Source organism: Neofelis nebulosa, chromosome 8 (assembly GCF_028018385.1).
Source record: "Neofelis nebulosa isolate mNeoNeb1 chromosome 8, mNeoNeb1.pri, whole genome shotgun sequence".
Classification (NCBI taxonomy): domain Eukaryota; kingdom Metazoa; phylum Chordata; class Mammalia; order Carnivora; family Felidae; genus Neofelis; species Neofelis nebulosa.
In genome coordinates, this window is record NC_080789.1 from 43,472,474 (window position 1) to 43,491,680 (window position 19,207).

The 19,207-nt window shown below is 36.0% G+C and overlaps 1 protein-coding gene across 15 annotated transcripts in view; it reads left to right on the plus strand.

Moving 5' to 3' along the window:
- Positions 1-19,207, plus strand: part of KCNC2 (potassium voltage-gated channel subfamily C member 2) — a 195,763-nt gene that overhangs the window by 164,173 nt on the left and 12,383 nt on the right. The gene's annotated exons all lie outside the window — the stretch shown is intronic.

A 19,207-nucleotide genomic window follows, 5' to 3' on the forward strand; every position in this document is an offset into this window, starting at 1 on the left:
TACCCTGTCACAAGGAATAAACTTGAAAGTGACACTTTTGAGCATAATTTCTTTTGTCATTCCAAAGTCCACTTTTGAAAACATTCATCTTGTTGAAAACAATTGCCATTCGTTCCAATAGCAGAGCAAAAATTCAATGGGAAGAAATTTTAAAGTATCTCCTAATAACAGCAGTAATGAAAAATAAAAAAAATGTCATTTCTGTATCATTTCTGTAATACATATGACTTAGAGAAAAATTTATTTAGTCTTCCTACAATTATGTAGAATATTAAAATACATTTTTTAGATGTTTATTTGTTTTGAGATGGAGGTGGGGGGAAGAGAAAGAGAAAAACAGAGAGAGAGGAGAGAGAGAATCCCAAGCAGACTCCACACTGTCAGGCAGAGCACAATACAGGGCTTAATTTGAGCTGAAATCAAGAGTGGGATCCTCAACCCACTGAACCCAGGTGCCCTTAAAATATGTCTTTAGCAGCAGAATTTAGTGTACTACAGCTTTTTCCCCCTGGAAGTGAAAAGTTATCATTATTTCAAAAAAAATTGGGACATCTTATTAAAATAGTCATATCCATAACATGAAGCTGCATCATGAAAGATAAAAGGTATTATGGGGAGGTAATGTTGTCCATCCAACATTTGGCTTTTTTCTGGCTTTGGATTCTTTTAGAATCTAATAAGAGACTGCATTTTATAGCACCTTACAGTAGTGTAATAATGGAATAAAGGCACAAAGGAGTTAATGAAAGGTATTTTGAAATAGAATTTAATAGAGATTAAGCAACATATGTATCAATTTTGGTTCTTAATATTTTTTCTATCTGGAGAACAGTCTAGTTTTAGAAACAATGCAAGTTTCAAACAGGATGGAAAGTTTTTTTAAATTCTATTACCATTTTAGGCATTCATAGTTTAAAAAATCATTTTTGTAGCACCAAGAAAGTGAAAATTATCTAATCTCTTGTTGTAAAGTTTGAACATTCATCCAAATCATCATGAATCATTTGTTGGGGGGAAAATAATAATTGATTGTGATAATTAGCACATTGGCAAGCTAAGGAAGTACAGGCATACTTGATGGGTCTTGCCTCTGCATTTTATTTTCTCATCTGCTTTTTACCTGCCTAAACATGTTCATCCTAAGCTGTGAAAGGATACGTCCTGTCTCTGGTTCATATGCATGTTCTGTTGCCAAAATGTATAGTAAGAAATTTAAAGATATGAACCATTCTATTGAATTTACCACCAACACTGTCAATGATTATGTATTTTTTTTGTAAGTTTATTTATTTATTTTGAGAGAGAGAGAGAGAGAGCACAAACAGGGGAGGGGCAGGGAGAGAAGGAGAGAGAGAATCCCAAGCTAGCTCTGTGCCATCAGCAAGGAGCCCCCCAATATGGGGCTCAAACTCATGAACCGTGAAATCATGACCTGAGCTGAAGCCAAGAGTCAGACACTTAACTGACTGAGCCACCCAGGCACCCCAATGATTAAATGAAACATTTCAGGTGATTTGGTTCATGAAATGACAACCCACTGCTTATTCAGCTCTGATCCCATTCTTGCTTATAGACCAAGACTGCAGTATTCCTCAGCTACTCCATTCTGAATCTGACACTGTCTTTCCTTTCAGATCTTCTTCCCTACTCTGTGTTCCCACCCTCCAAATACCTATCCTAACTCTTTCTTTTGCCTACAACAACCTGGGCTCTGATGCTCTTCTCTTCTTTCACCTGGTGCCATGAAACCCACAATCCATTTTTACTATGAAGTAATTAATTCAGTGCTATGGACTGAATGGTGTCTCCCCTTCACCTCCCAAATTCACATATTGATGTTCCTAACTGCCAGTGTGACTGCATGTTCCTAACTGCAGTGTGAATTACTTTCATGGAGGTAATTAAGGTTAAATAAAGCCATAATGGGGGGTCCTCACTGATCCAATAGGATTGGTGTCCTTCTAAGAAGAGGGAGAAATATTAGGAATGAACACACATAGAAGAAAGGCCATGTGAGATCGTGGAAGGAAGAAAGCCATTTGCAAGCCAGGAAGACAGGTTGTACCAGAAAGCAATCCTGCTGCCACCTTGCTCTTGGACTTCCAGCCTGCAGGACTGTGAGAAAATAAATGTGTTGTTTTGTTTAAGTCACCTAGCCTCTGATACTCTGTTACAACAGTTTGAACAGACCAACACAACCAGATTGTGTCTGGATTCCTTTCATTCCTCCACCTCCTCGCCTAAGTGAAACCTAACTTTTCTCAAGATTGCTTTCATTCAATCAGCGGCACCTCCTTTTGCCATTTCTTGAAAAGAGGTACTTTTTCATTTTCCTCTCTGCTGCCACATTCATACCACTGTTCTGAAGCTTTCCCCACTGGAAGTAGTTTGTCTCTGTCGTCTGTGCTCTTAGATCCTTTCTTCTCATTGGAGTTACCCACAGGGGCACTTGGGTGGCTCGGTAGGGTGAACATCCAATTCTTGATTTGGGGTCAGGTCATGATCTCATGGTTGTGGGATCGAACCCCATGTCAGGCTCTGTGCTGGGCATGGATCCTGCTTGGGATTCTCTCTCCCTTTCCTTCTGCCCCTACCCCATTTGCATGTTTTCTCTCTCCCTTTCTTTCAAAAACAAAAAAGGAAAGAAAGAATTACTCATAGAATTTTGGAATCTCCTCCAATCTTTCTAATTAGACTTTGTCACCTAGACTTCTTTTCGATGCTATTCTGTCAATATCCACACAAACTCACAATTCTTGAATTTGCTCATTTGTTCAATCCTTTCATTCCACTTTACCACATGTCACAATGGTCATGGAGTTGTTCTATGTAAAGTCCCTGCTTTCTCAGCAAAGAAAAGAAAGTTTAACTTCCCACTTTTGAATGTGGGCTGGCCTTAGTGATTTGTTTCTAACAAATAGAATATGAAGAAAATGATAGTACATAAACTTCTGAGACTAATGTCATAAAAGGCATGACATATTCCTCCTTGTTCTCTCTCACTTTCTTGAATCCCTCACTCTGGGAAGGGCAACTGACATGTTATGATGTGAAAACACTCACCAAGCCCGATGAGAGGCCCATAGGTAAGAAACTGAGGCCTTCTTTCAACAGACACCAAAGAATTGAGGTCTCCTACCAATGGCCTGTGAGTGAGTTACCTTGAATGCAGATCCACCAGTCCCAGTGGTGACCATAGTTGCTGGCCAGAATCTGAACTGAAATCTCATGAAAGGCCCTGAGCCAGGCCTACCCAGATCCACCCTGTATGAAATTGGGGTAATGAGCATTTGTTGTTTTAAGTTGCTAAGTTTTGAGGTAGTATTTACACAGCAATAGGTAACTCCAGAAATTTCCACAAGCATGGGACAAGTAAATTGATTAGAAGACTATGGCAGTTTCTCAAGAAGATGATACTTACTTGGCTTCTGGTGAGTTTGTGAATTAGACACGGAAGTGAGGAGGGAGAGGGAAGCACCAAGATGACCTCTCAGTTTTGACTTGAGTAACAATTTTTGTATTTACTGAGGTAAAGAAATTGAAAGAAAGAACAGATTTGAAAGGAAAGAAATAAAAAACAATAAGTAAACTTATTTGACATCATGTCCTGTTACAAATATAAGAAAACAAATGATCAAGAATTCAGTGAGGTTAGGGTTGGAGATACAAATTTGGAATCATAAGCAAATGCATGTAGGTTTTTAATAATTGGACCATATCAGGTCACCTAGAAATAGAAAGGGACCTGAAGTCAAGTCATATGCCACTCCAACATTTGGAGGTCAGGTGGAAGAGAAGACCTAGCAAAGAAAACTAAAAAGCATTGGCCAGACAAGCGGGAAGAAAATAAGAACATGGTATTCTGGAAGTGGTTTAGTGAGAGTGTCTCAAAGGGATACAGCCTTTAGCAACCTTCAGGGTTTCCTGCTTTTTGAGAGCATGAACATAAATGTATCCATTGGAATGGGCAACAGATTTGCAAATGATGACCACCCCAAGAGCTAGCTGCTCTTATTGGAGAAATATGCATAGAAGACTGACCAGAGTGGGTTGACCACTGACTTTTAAGCATTTTGTTTCCTTCTTATTGAATGGACTATATTTTACCCTTTTTTGAGGCATTTATTTTCCTACAGAAATATAGAATAGATGCTCCTTGTACACAAGAACTTGTTTTGGTTTCTCCAGAATTTCACACCACAGGGCTTTCAACTTAATAGTTGGACAATAAATATTTATTGAATTGAATTACAGACTCTTGAGCGACGTATAAAGAAACTGCAGAACAGAGAAGAAACCAAACTCTAGGGCATTTTTCAAAAGTCCCGTGAAGGATAATAGCCATTTTATAAGTACCTTTGAGGTAAGGAAGTTCCTTTTCCAATCCTAGTTCTTTAAAATTTTACCCTATCTAAAGGAATTTTCGTATTTGTAAAATCAAAATCAAGGCATATTGGATGTGCAAAAACTCTTAAATAGTATTAGGTGGCTGATTTGCTTAGTATTCCTAAAATGTGTGCTTTATTCAAACAAATAAATAAAACCCAAAAATGGCAAAGCAGAAGAAAATAAAACAAAGCTTAAAAATCTAGCTATTCCCAAATACTTGAAATTTTAAAAAGAGGAAATAAGATGATAAAAAATAGAACATGCATGAAACTCTAAAACACAGTTTAGTTATTTTTCCCCCCAGGTAACTAAGAGCTTTCAGCACGTATTTTAAAAGACGTGTTTTACCTTTAAGAATGGAACCGTTCAAGTTGTGGGTGTCATTTTAGAGACTGCTTTCCTGACTGTATTTTTAAGATTCTGCAGGTGGAAAAGAGACACGTTCTCTTTTAGGTTTCCTTCTAAGTCAGCACTGTGCAAGCTCAAGAGAATATTAAATGTAGTATTTTCTAGCTCTATTAAATATTCAGAAGCTTTCCTTCTGTTGTCTCTATATCAAGGACAAGTCCTGTAAACCTTGCTCTGAAAGCTCTGAAATGAGCTAAATAATCTATGAAAACAACCATTTCTTTCTTTGGCTAGAAAATGGAGATTAAAAAATATATACAGGAGGAAAAAGGACTCAGCTCACACTTGTCCATTCATGCAAATTTCAGAATTTTTTTTAGATACTTTAGGCCCAGCATGTATAGTTAACTGTCCAAAAAAATGAACACACAATTGCTTTCTAGCCTTATCTTTGCCTATGTAGAATCAGCGTTTGGTTATTATACTATTTATTTTATAAGGACCTTGAAAAAGTACTGTATATAAATATCAGGAATAAAGCTCAGAAATTTTATTTTCCTAGTTTTATTGCTTTTGTACTATTGATGACCAAAGTTTAGCATTCATGTATGCATATTTGCATGTATATAGGTGTATAAAACACTATTTATAGGAATATTGTAATATTTATTTTCTTAATATTTCTGCTCAATAGAGTTGAAGATTCTTGTTAAAAAATGAATTTAGAGAGCAATATATGCCATAAAACAGAGAGCTTTGACCTTAGTCTTTATACCTCAATTTGCTTTTCTATAAAATGGGTTAATAGAATCTACTATGCAAAATGTTTTCAAGATTAAATGAGATGAAAATTAATATTTTTAGGACAGATGTGCTTGCTGAACATTGCTGAACATTACCTATTAGTATTATTATGGTTATTATTTTTAGATTATTTTTATTTTTATTATTTTTAGTTGCTACTTTTTTTTTCAATATATGAAATTTATTGTCAAATTGGTTTCCATACAACACCCAGTGCTCATCCCAAAATAGTTGCTACTTTTTGAATGACAAAGGCAGTATTTCCCCTGTCATCTTAAAGCTATTGATAATTTTTATTATCACTTAATACTCCCTTAGAAGTTATCAGTGGCAAGGTCATGAATTTCTTACTTTCCTGATGCCTCTTAGGACAACAGATACTGAGTTAGATTTTGAGGGTAAAATTAGTTAAAAACAATACAAAATAATCACACAGTTCATTGGTTATAGATTTAAAAATGTCTACAATTTAAATAATTTTGATAATAGTATTCAAGAACATTTGGTACTAGTTTGTTTGCTAAACTCTCATCTTCACAATTTCAAAAATATGGTTTGGTGCTGTATTAGCTGAGTAGCTTTTTATATTTTGTAAAATTAGCCCATTAAAAAAAATTTAATGTTTATTTATTTTTGAGAGAGACAGAAACAGAGTCTGAGCAGGAGAGGGGCAGAGAGAGAAGGAGACACAGAATCTGAAGCAGGCTCCAGGCTCTGAGCTGTCAGCACAGAGCCCGACGCAGGGCTCGAACTCATGAAAACACGAGGTCATGACCTGAGCCAAAGTTGAATGGAATGCTTAACCGACTGAGCCACCCTGGTGCCCCCCATTTTTCTTATTCTTAAAGCAGAACAATTTTGTTTTTAATTTGTAATGATCTCTGTGAACAAAAGTGACTTAAGCCCTTGAAAATGCAGTAATGTGTGTGTGTGTGAGTGTGTGTGTTTACTTGCCACTTATACTTCTCAGCACCAACTGGTTTGTTAATCCCATGAAATCTGGATTCTTTCCTATTTCTTTACTGAAAACGCTTCATCAAGGGAAACTAATGTTGGCGTAATTATCTCATCCAAAAGGCCTTTCTCCATTTTTATCTTTGAACGCTACAGAAATTGACATTGTTAATCCTTCTTGCTTAAAGCCTTGCTTTCTTTTTTTATCTCTGACATTGCCCTGCTCTTGTCACTCAAATTGACAGTCTATTCGCTTATTAGTTTTAGTTTATTCTTTTCTTCCTATTCTATTTGTTGTTTTCCTAGGCCTTCTTAAAAATCCATTTGGAGGAAGTGGTTGAGTGTAAATAAGTGAAACAAAATTGAGTTAAACTTTATTTTTGGTCTGGCCACAGTGTTTATTACTTCTTGTCAATATTTATTAAGCACTAGCTTAATGCCATTGACATAAAATGCAAATAAAAATTCCTGCTTATGGGGGCCCCTCGGTGGTTCAGTCAGTTAAGCATCTGACTTCGGCTCAGGTCATGATGTCATGGTTTGTGGGTTCGAGGCCAGCTGTGCTGACAGCTCAGAGCCTGCTACTTGCTTTGGATTCTGTGTCTGTCTATCTTTCTGCCCCTTCCCTACTCATGCTCTCACTGTCTCTCTCTGTCTCAAAAATAAGTAAACACTGAAAAAAAATTTTTAAAAATGTGTACTTATGTCACAAGATTGTGTTTTACAAAAGAAGCAGAAAATAAAATATTGAAGAAATGAGATAAGTGCTATAGTAGAGATATAAGCAAGAAACTAACAAGAAAGTGCTTAATTTTGCCTCAGATTTCAGGCATTTCAAAGACCAAAGGATTTCTGAGTTGAGTTTTAAATACTAGGTAGTTCTTTGCCAGTCATTCAAAGGAAAAAAGCATATTGGACAAAGGAACTCTATGTACAAAGGCATGAGGATTGGAGTTCCTGGTACATTAGGCCAGATGGTGATATTCACAGTAGAAAGGTATGTAAGGTGCACATAAAGAAATTCCTTGAATGATATATCAGGAACATTGTGTATCCTATAATGGGGGCCATTAAATTATTTTAAGCGGATGAGTGACATAATCATATTTGTTCCCTTGAAGGAGTGCTTATTTCTAGTAATCCAGAAACAGCTAATTAAAGGCAAATTAAAAGCTAAGCCATTAGCACTGGGAATGTAGAGAAGGGAGAAAAATACTAGAGATATTTCAAGTCTGAGAATCTACAGGATTTAGGAATATGACAGATGAAGATGCTGGGGAAGAAAAAAAGAAATCTAAGTAGTAAATTATTAATTGGTAAATGATGGTTCAGAATAAAAGAAATATATAGAATGGAATAGAATAGAATAGAATAGAACAGGCAGAATAGATTTCAGTAATATATTGGGCAAGTAGAGTTTGAAGTTCCTTTTAAACCTTCACTATTAAAATGTATGATAGTCACTGTGACGGTTAGTTTTATGTGTCAATTTGGTAAACATTTCTGGATATTTCTAGAAGACATTAGCATTTGAGTCAGTACACTGAGTGAAGAAGAACCCCTCCCCAGTGTGGGTGAGCATCATCCAACATGTTGAGGGTCCAAATAGGACAGAAAGGCAGAGGAGGGTGAATTTTCTCTCTCTGCTTCAGTGGGGATCCCATCTTCTCCTGACTTTGAAAATTGGAGCTCCTGGTTCTTGGGTCACCAGACTCAGACTGGGACTTACACCATTGGCTACCCTGGTTCTGAGGTCTTCAAACTTGGACCAGGACTACCCCACCGGTTTTCCCAAGCCTTCATCTGGTAGACAGCAGATGGTGGCACTTCTTAACCTTGGTAATCATGTAAGCCAATTCCTCATAATAAATCTCTTTCTATGTACTTAGGTATATCCTATTGGTTCTGTTTCTCTGGAGAATCCAGACTAGTGGAGTTATTATTTTGATTGCCATTATATCATTTGTTATTTAATTGAGCCTGAAGAACCCTGTGGATTTGGGGAATTATGATAAATCACACACAGAAAGGTATAAGCTGGAGATTGACATGTGAGCTATCACTGGTACATTGATGGCATTTGGAATCATGGAAGTAGAAGAGATTACTAAATTTCAAAAGATTCCGGTATTTAAGCAGATGTGGATAGATTTCTGTGACTCCTGAGAATTACTTAGTTTAGCTCTCACTTCATTCATGACAGTTTTAAAATTGTTAACATAACAAATGCATGTTTTTTATTTACTTTATAATCTAGTAAAGCAGCTGATTGTATTGAACATTGCCTTGGAGACTTTATGATCTTGTATGGAGTCACTGGTAGGCCATATTAATATTTATAGAAAGGTTAGGAGATACTTATTTTCCATGATTAGGATGTAATCCAGTGATGTAAGCAAACATATTTTTAATGAAAAAAATTACGCTGAAGTGTAATTGGCATACAATATCCTGTTAGTTTTAGCTGTACGTCTTAGTGATTTGGTATTTTTATACATTATGAAATGATCCCCATAATAAGTCTAGTTGCCATCTGTCACCATATAATGTTATTACAGTAGTATTGACTATATTCCCAATGCTCTACATTACATCTCCACGACTTAGAAAAATAATTTTTTAAAAAGAATAAAATTTCTGAAAGAGGAAGAGTAAAGTGAGAAGGGTGACATTATTTTACATTTTTGTAGATCTGTTTCATGTCTGACTTAATAGAAAGTGGCTGGATTCTCCTATCTTCTTGGCACATTCATTCTGTTGTAATATACCACATCATGTAGCCCCTGGAAAACTCCTCTATAAACTGGTAAGACAATGAGAATGAAAAAAGCAAAAAGTATTATAATATTATTTCAAACTAATTTTGATTTTATAGACCCAAGAAAAGGGTCTCTGGACTGCTAGTAATTCCAGGCCACATTCTGACAGCTGTTGATATAGTTAAATTGCTTAGGCAAACAACATTAAGGTTCACCTTATAGGATTTCCAATTACATAGCCAATCAATTCCTCCCTATTTTAAATATGACTTTTCTGCTTCTTGTATTGAAAGTACCAGTTAACCCAGGAGCTTTTGTTTTGTGGGATATAGGAAATTTGCCCTTGGGAAGAATCTGCATCTATTTGCAAGAGTATCCAAGATTTCCAGGCAGATCAGGAACTGAGACTCTAGTATTCTTTCTCCAGGTAGGCATACTTGCTGAAGTAGACTAGGGTGGATTGGAGGGGTCCTGACCCAGCTTAGTAGCAAGAAAGAACAAATATCCACCAAACAAAAGATCTTGAAGAAAAAGGAATGCACACATAAACCATGGGAGACTCTCAGGACTTGGCTATCTGTGCATATGGTTATGTTTTAGAAAGGATTACTGAGCAAGCAGGTATGGAAAAAGAATGCTAACATTTGAGACTAAAGCTTGGGATTCCCTATGTTGTATAGGGACTAGACCAGCAGAGGTGCTCTAGTAGGCTAGACAGATGTGTTGAAAGTGTATAGAGTGTTGAAAGAAACAGACTTATCAGAGTCAACAAATCTTTGGCAGGTGTTTGCAAGCTAGTCACCTCCCTTTGCCTTCAACTAGCATTCTATTTACCTCCCTCACTTTCAACTAAGTTAAACAGGATTCTTGCATAATTTAATTTGGAAAGTTTTGGCCTCAAGAAAGATATCCTAGGACTTAAGAGTAGTTAGGGTTTAAAAATGTGACCTCCTAGGTATTCCTAGATCATGATGGTGTAGGTCATATCATTGCAAGACAAACTAAATCATTTAAAAATGAATTTAAGACAATATATAATAAATGTGGAAGTTTTGGAGGGAGTTTTCAATAGTTGGAATTTAAGAATTACAATTCATGTTTATGCTATGAAGTGACTATAAGCTGTTATTCTTACGACTAAAAAGTATAAAATTCTTGTCTAATAAAGCAATTATAAAAATTATTTTCATGCAATATATTAATTACAAACACTTTAAATTTCATCATAAGACTTAGAGAACTGAAATGATCCTGTGTATCCATATTTGATGACTTTTAATTGTAGTTAAACTTTGAACACCATAATTCATTGTGATAATACTAATGTCATGTATAGGCCTCCCTTGCTTGTATCCTAGAAAATTACACTCAGGTGTGAGTGGATAGGCCAAGTAAAAATTTAAGTGAAATTCCTGTTGCATAGGAAAAAAAAATGTAGAGAGAATGATGTGTATCTATATTGGATAAAGGTATCAACATGGTGGAATATCTTTATCAGGAGTCACATAAGTCTCCGTGATCAAAAAATATTTGGGTATCTTGACTTGAGAAATCTAAATCTTATATTGTTTTATATCAATTTTATACCTATCTACATAATATATTCATACCTGTAATCCATATCTGTATATAGTATACATATTTATGCATATAAACACATTTGATACATTGATATAAATATAAAACATATATGTGTTATAAACACATGATTATATACAGTTACATGTAGGTTAATCTTCTTCGCCTTCTTCACTAATTTATGAATTTAGTAATCATATATGTTTTTGGCATCCCCACTGAGGAAAGATCTAATTCAACGTTATAAATCCAATAAAGTTTGTGGAACTGCTTTTAAACAGTAAAACTTGAATGAAGAGAAGTTGATTTTACCAGCCTCAAAAGAAGCTGAAGTAATTGTCAACTCTGCATGGAACCAGCAGACGCAGGGCTGTAGTTGTCCCTATGTGGTTGGCCCTTGAGGATATTCTTACTAATGAAAGAGACCATTTTCTTTCTCTAGAGACCACAGTTCTGTGACAAACACCACATTCTTGTTAATTACGGCAAAGCTAGTATATGAGACTTGAATACATACATAATTAAGAGCATCTGCTAAATTTAAGGTGCTGGGCAAAAGAAGGCAAATGGCAATCTGCCAATGTATAATTTCTGTGGCATAATAAAATCAGCATAATGGTCATTGAGAATGAAGATCCAAGCTTAATCCTCTCTTGGTTATTATTTTCTTTGAATTTTCTTTTAAAATAAAACATATAATATGTGATTGAATTTTTTATAAAAAATTTAAACTTTGAAGATATTTATAGAATCAGTTACAATTCTCCATTAGCAACACATTCACATGATGCCACTCTTATAACTATTGCTAAGAATGTAATGTTGCTATTTATTTATAAGCATGCATTAGTTGTACATAGAGATTGTACATAGAGTTGTACATAGAAGTTGTATTAGACTCTACATATTGTTGCACCACAGTCATCTTTTTGTTTAACAGGTTTCATTGGATATCATTCCATATTTAGCTGCCTCATTCTTTGTAATGCTATATACCATTGACTTACACTTTTTTTTTTTGATAAATAATGCTTCAGTGAATGTCCTTCCACATATATCCTTGTACTTTTCTATCCACATTTTACCAGAGTAAATTTCTAAAAGTGGAAATTTTGGATGAGGAAGTACTATGAGCTCTGATTCCTCATTGTTGGAAGTCCTTGCTCATGTCTTTATTTAATTATTTAAGAGTGAAAAGAAGAATGTGTATAATAAGAATGAAGCATTTCTGTTTGGAAAATATATAATGTCCTTAAAATGCAAACTAAAAATAGATATACCTCATGTGGAATTGCAAAAACTGAAATTCCTTAGTATACACACATATACACAAACACATATTTGAAACTAATGTTACAATTTTTTCCGTCTTCATGATTACAGACATTATAGAGCAGGGGCAGGGTACACAAGGCAAATAAAGTAAACTCAACTCCCATTTAAGCAGATGCAGCATTTTGGCAGTTTTATGATAATGCAGGTTGGCTTAATTGACTTGGGTTGAAAGCTGGCAGTAGCAAATCTTTGCAATTTAGGATGTTCCTCCATAGTTACTTAATTCCCAAGGATCTTAATTCCTACACTACACTAAGAGTTCTGAAATCGGCGTTTACTGCAACATTCTTCATGCTTTCACATCTTAACCTGAAATATGACACCTCTTCTTGAAGCAGGCAACTGTCTTCCTTTTGGCTAACTCAGTCCACCAGCAATCTTAACAGTTATATAAAAATAAAATCGTACTCCCAAGCATTGATTAAAACTGTTGTGCTGGGATCCCTTTTCAGAGCATTAGCTCCATGAGAGAAAATAGATCCTAACCAATTGTTTCCATGAATAATAACCCCAGTACAATGTACCTAATGTTTTTTTGCAGCAAAACTGACAAGGTCAGGCAACCCTGAGTATCTGACAACTTTATCAGTATTTACATACAAAGGATATTTAAAGCTGATCCCAGACCAAGTATTGCAACCATAATCCCAAGAAATCATTCAGTTTAAAAATTCTTTTTTTTTAGTGCTTATTTATTTTTGAGAGAGAGAGTGAGACAGAGCATGAGCGGGGAGGGCCAGAGAGAGGGAGGCACGGAATCAGAAGCAAGCTCCAGGCTCTGAACAGTCAGCACGTCAGCACAGAGCCCGACGCGGAGCTCCAACCACTGACTGAGAACATGACCTGAGCCGAAGTCGGACGCCCAACCAGCTGAGCCACCCAGGCGCCCTGAAATCAGTTTTAGTACATAAAGTTCCTGCAAGATGCCAGAGCAAGTGAGAAGTTGTCTCAAAGCAGAGTGATGGTTCATCATCTTTCATAAGTGAGAGGAAATCAAGGAGGAAAGAAAACTCCTCCTTCCTAAACTCCTCATCCAATTGATGACTATTTTCACAACCTTAATTGATGAACTCCAGTGACCTCAATTTCCTGATTCGAGGAGTCTGTTTTCAAGGTGATTGTCAAGGTCAAGAAGAGCTTTCAGGCTTTTCTTTGCCATGGCCCATGAATGGGAATCTCCTTTAAGGACTGGAATTTTTGGGCCATGGCAAAGTATATATTTTAGGATTTGTCTTAAAAAATCTCCCTGTAATGTTAATTTCCAACTATTAAATTATGTCATTGACTTTTATTTTCAAATAAAGGTAAGTTTAACTTTTCTTCAAGTTCTTTTCCCCCTTAAAGGTTTATAATATAGGTTGAGGTTTCTAACTGTGAATTAATGGGTAAGGTGACTTTTAAAGGAAATTCTGTGTTGGAGCCAGTGGAATTTTTACATACCAAGTTAAACATACTTCAAAAACACTTTCTAATTTCCCAAGAACTGATCACCTACTTCTTGCCATCAGTCAAGCCTGTGTTTGGCTCTAAAGATAGATATTAAGTTCTTCTCTTTGAACAATTTGTGGACTTGTAGAATCAGTAACAAAAGTGTGTGAAAATTGCTACATCAGTGATCCTGGGCTAGGGGAGCACAGAAAAAGGCCACTTAATCAGTCTGGTCCTCACTATGTTTGGCACTTTTGAGGTTTTATAGAGTTCAGTTTTATTCATTTTAATACTAACAGGAAAGAGAAAATGATGAAACAAAAATATAGCCTGCTTTCCTCCTCTTTCTGTCAGCCTATTATACATACTTAGAGATCTACTTGAATCTTTGCACTGATGTAGATAGACATACTATCTTCTATGTAGAACCGCACTTTGAGGGCTTTCTCTTCATGGTCGCTAATTAGAAAACAAAACAAAACAAAAACAGAGTATTAGACACTCATCAAGCTAATCATGGACACTGGGCTTAGGGAGAAAAACTGGCTACTTATTACATCCACAAGTCAATATTGTAGCAGGGCATCTCCCTTCTAAATGTCCCTGAGATGATACATGAGTTCTGTGAATTCAGTCAACATAACACCTAGAGAGCTTTCTAAAATTTTAATTATTTAGCATGCTATATCTTATTTTCATTTAATGCCTGTAAGAGTTTGTGGTCTTACCACAGGGGAAAAGGAAGAGAGAGATGGCAATGTGATTTTCTTCCTCAACTCCTTGATAAGATTCCATTAACAGAATGAATGGAAGCTACTGAGGGCAATGTTTGGACCTACAGACCAGTTCAATTTGCTCCTGCTATAAATTTGGCTCTTTCTTTCTTTCTTTCTTTCTTTCTTTCTTTCTTTCTTTCTTTCTTTCTTTCTTTCTTTCTTTCTTTCTTTTGCTTCAATATGCATATTTTATTATTTCATTTCTGTTAGTTCCTTTTCCTCACATCATTTTTATTCTCACTAGAATGTGATCTACTTTATTATTTTGTTCATTTATTTATTCTTTCATTAATTCTTTCATCCTTCTATCCAGCCAGCCAGCCATCCTAAATACTAACCACTGTGCCAAAAGCAGGAGCTACAAAAATGGATATGAAATCATTCTGGTCCTTAAGCACTTTCCAGTTTGTGAAGGAGAAAAACAAATAAAACCTCTTCCCTCCCACCATTTCTTTCCTCTTTAATTTCTTTTACTTAATATTATTCAAACTAACCTCATATTTACCCATTTGGGCTTAACTCAGAGAGTCAGAAAAACAAAACAAAACAAGATATTTTCTGTATCCAAGTCTCTTAAAATTAAGTTCAAATGAAGTGCACAAATTCCTTGATAATGGATTCCAAGTGTTGCCTCCAGATGATTCTAGGTCTTCAAGGCTTCTGGGGTCACCTTTTCATCTGATACTCAAACTAAGTTCCCAATAAACTGAGCTCTTATTTTTCATTCTATGGGGAGATCTTTCTCTCTTAAAAACTCAATAACTCTAATACTCTCACAAGGGCTACATTTCTCCTGATTATCTTTTACTCTTATTTAGTACTCTTCTAAGTTTTTGAACCTCACTGTATCTTGCCTCCATGGTTGACTGCTCCCCTCCTTTTGTCTTTGCATGGCCCAATACCTTCATCACTCGAAGCACCATCCACACCAGGTTCTTTTGTACAACCACCTTTTGCTGAAGGCATAGCAGAGCAAGCAGCATCTTAAAGTTTGGTATTCCCCATCGGTGTCCCAAAGTTCTGCTGCTGTAACGCTCAGGGATCTCTCATTTGCTTGCTCCTTCCCATTATGGGACTTTCCTCATCCTCAAAGAACTTTCCCATTTCTTTCTCTCTGGATTTCAATTTCCTTCCAACTTCCCCACTTTTAAGTTGTCAGAAGACAACATTCAATTTTTTACCATGTTATTATGAAGAATACTTTAGTTCTCTGTTATGACCTTCCCATTCTAGACCATTTCTAGTGTCTTTAGACTTTATAAATAAAAAATTCCTATCTAGCTTGTTTTTTTAAAGCAAAACAGTCATCTACTTCTGGAATGAATGTCTCTTTCCCATAATGACAGTTTGTATCTTTTTTTATACTCTTTTTTATTTTCCTATTATACTATTATCACACTCTGGCAGAATTACAAAGTCCTTAAAAACTAAAGATATACAGAGCTATAAAAATTACAATGAAGAATAATAAAAATACAAAATCATGTGGTTCTTTAAATAATGCTAATGAGCCCAACATTGGGCTTGATCTCAACGAATCTTGAGATCATGACCTGAGCCAAAATCAAGAGTTGGACGCTTAGCCAAGTGAGCCACTTAGGTGCCCCAACAAGTGCCCTCCCTAATACCTATCACCCATCTAACCCATCCTCCTCCCACCTCCCTCCATCAATCCTCAGTTTGTTCTCTATCTTTAAGAGTCTCTTGTAGTTTGTTTCCCTCTTTTCTCTTTCCCTCACTTCCCATATGTTCATCTGTTTTGTTTCTTAAATTCCACATATGAGTGAAATCATATGATATTTGTCTTTCTCCAATTGGCTTATTTCTCTTAGCATAATATATTCTAGCTCCATCCATGTCATTGCAAATGACAAGATTTCATTCTTTTTGATGGCTGAGTAATATTCCATTATATATATATATATATATATATATATATATATATATATATATATATAGCACATCTTCTTGTACATTCATCAGTTGATGGACATTTGGGCTCTCTCCATAGTTTGGCTATTGTTGATATTGCTGCTATAAACATTGGGGTGCATGAACCCCCCAAAATGTATTTTTGTATCCTTTGGGTAAATAACCTACTATTGCAATTCTTGGGTCATAAGGTAGTTCTAGTTTTACTTCTTTGAGGACCCTTCACACGGTTCTCCAGAATGGCTGCACCAGTCTACATTCCCACAAACAGTGCAAGAGGGTTCCCCTGTCTCCACATCCTTGCCAACACCTGTTGTTTCTTGTGGTGTTAATTTTAACTATTCTGATAGGTGTGAGGTCAGTAGCTCATCATGGTTTTGATTTGTATTTCCCTGATGATGAGTGATGTTGACCATCTTTATGTGTGTCTCTTAGCCACCCGGATGTCTTCTTTAGAAAAGTGCCTGTCCATGTCTTCTGTGGGTGGATAATTAAAATGGGTAATTTAACAAGATGATTCATGTTACTTAAACTCCAACCACCAAGTGTAGTACCTTATGACTCTGCTGACCTTTTTCTGACAACATAATAACTCATTTAATGAACATAAGCCTCAGGTTCTGGTAGTGCTTTTTGAGGTAATAATTATATATTTTTAAAGTATAAATAATAATGATTTATAGTATTTGCATAGGACTTTAAGTTAAAAGCCACGTTAACCTATATATCTTGTATTTTTACTTCATCCCAAACAATGGGGCTGTTGAAATAATTTAAGACAAGTGAATTCTAAAGCTTTCCCAATAAGCCAGCAAGTCCAAAGGAGGACCATAAGCAATCAAACTGCTCTAAAGTCTCTTTACAGCCTCATTTTAAAATCTAGGTAATATTTCTAGTTTACTTAAAGCTCTTTAGGAAAAGAGGTTAACCTTTAAAATGTCAGAGCCTCTGTGCTAGCTTGGGCTTTAATCATCATAATTTGTGCAAAAGAGGCAGACTTGGAAAACCTTCTGCTCCTGCAGTGTTACAGTAAAGGCATCACTTGAGAAAGCCAGATTGAAAAAGCCTAGACGTTTTGTTAAAATTTCCTACTGTGTTATATACGGGTCTCCGGTTTCCAACAAGTTAGCCTTCATTTATCCCTCAAATTCCAGTCTATTGATATTTTGTCAGAGGTGTCTGTGACCCCTCAGTCTAAATAAAGCCCCGTTTTTGAGCCTTTCTATCCTTCACTGCATTTATCACAATTGTAATTATATAATTTTTGCATGGTTCATTATTTAATATCTGTCTCCCTAATGGATTGTGAATTCCTTAAATGCAGGGATTGTGTTTTGTTATCTACTGTTAAATTGAAGCCCTAACCCTGTGGCCTGGCACAGAGAGGCACCTAATTCATACTTGAATGAATGAATGAATGAAGAGTAAGAAAATGTTCCCTCATAAAAGGTCCCAGTGTTTCATATTTACAAGCATCAAAGTACCCTAGAAAACTGTCTTTGTTGTTTGGGATATGGCTGGGAAGTGAGGACAGATTTTGAAACAGCAGTGTTGGGAAGTCCCATTCATTTCACCTGACTGTAGGTGGAGAGAGTTTGGCAAAGTTAACTGAAAAAATGCTGACTGAGGAATACTAGATGCATAAAATAAAATTACAGTTTGCTTTAACTGCCTTATATTGTCTACCTGCCTTGTAGATAGAATGTGTGCACTGAAACTTTTGACATTTCATCTGAAATGCTGGAGACTGGATGTGGATGGGGGAGCATGTGGTGGGGGGGGGGCTTGGTGGGGGCATCAACATATACCCACCAGCAGGGCTCTGATGACAAAAAATTTCAGGGGGAATCAGAAACAAATCTATAGATAAAATTGTGATTACATTAAGCATTAAGAAGTAATGCATGCATCAAGGATGATTGATTCTTCCTCTAGAAGATACTATCTTGTAAAGCATCTAGAGGGTCTTAGTGATACTGTTACAACAAGTAGTTATTAAAAAATGAACTGTATATTTATTTGGACAAAGGGAAAGCTGAGTGAAAACATGTTAGTGTCTTGCATTATGTCTGGGAAAAGATATTAGTGAAACCATAATGTCAAAACCAAGGGAGATTGGAAGACATGCATGGGGGAGTAAGGCAAAACCATGAAAATGGCATGCTTTGTAATTCTATATGAACAGTGTACCAACTGTTACCCTACATAGATACAATTCCAGAATTTGAGGTGATTCTTTAAGGCAGATAGTTACCATCCTAAGATGTTTTCTTTTAGTCCTTTTGTATCTCTCTTACATTGAAACTCAACCAGGAAAAAAAGGAGGTAGTTTCAATCTCTTCTTGAAACTTTGATCTTTTCAATGGTATGGGTGAAGAACAGGTATTAGGGGACAGTTTTGGGATTTGGATATACCCTAATATTTCCAAGTAAGGGCTACTCTCCACTTGACTGATGACCTCTTGTTCCTACATAATTAATTAATTTGGATATTCAAGGGGCAATCCCTTGGTGCTCATTACAGACGCTAAGTCCAAGGGCATTATCCGAGAGCACTAGAACTCTGCAGGCTTCTTTGAAAGCCTCTGGTACTGTCACAGTACCATTCACTCAGACAACTGGGTGTTAAGTTTTCAGAGTTTGAATATTAAGAAGTATGTGATCCCAAGATAAGTAAATGGTTTAACATATTTGTATTCAACATGCAAGCGTTTGGTAGTTAACAAAACAATTGGGAGCAAAACTTATCAGGTTAGGGTGTTTCGTCTATCCTTTTGTTATCTTACATCTTGCAAAAGTAGCTTAAACTCTGTGCTAATATTGTAGAACTGTAAAATATGGTAATAGTAGTGTTATGAGATGGATATGAGTTAATTACATAATTTGTTTTTATGAATGTCTGGC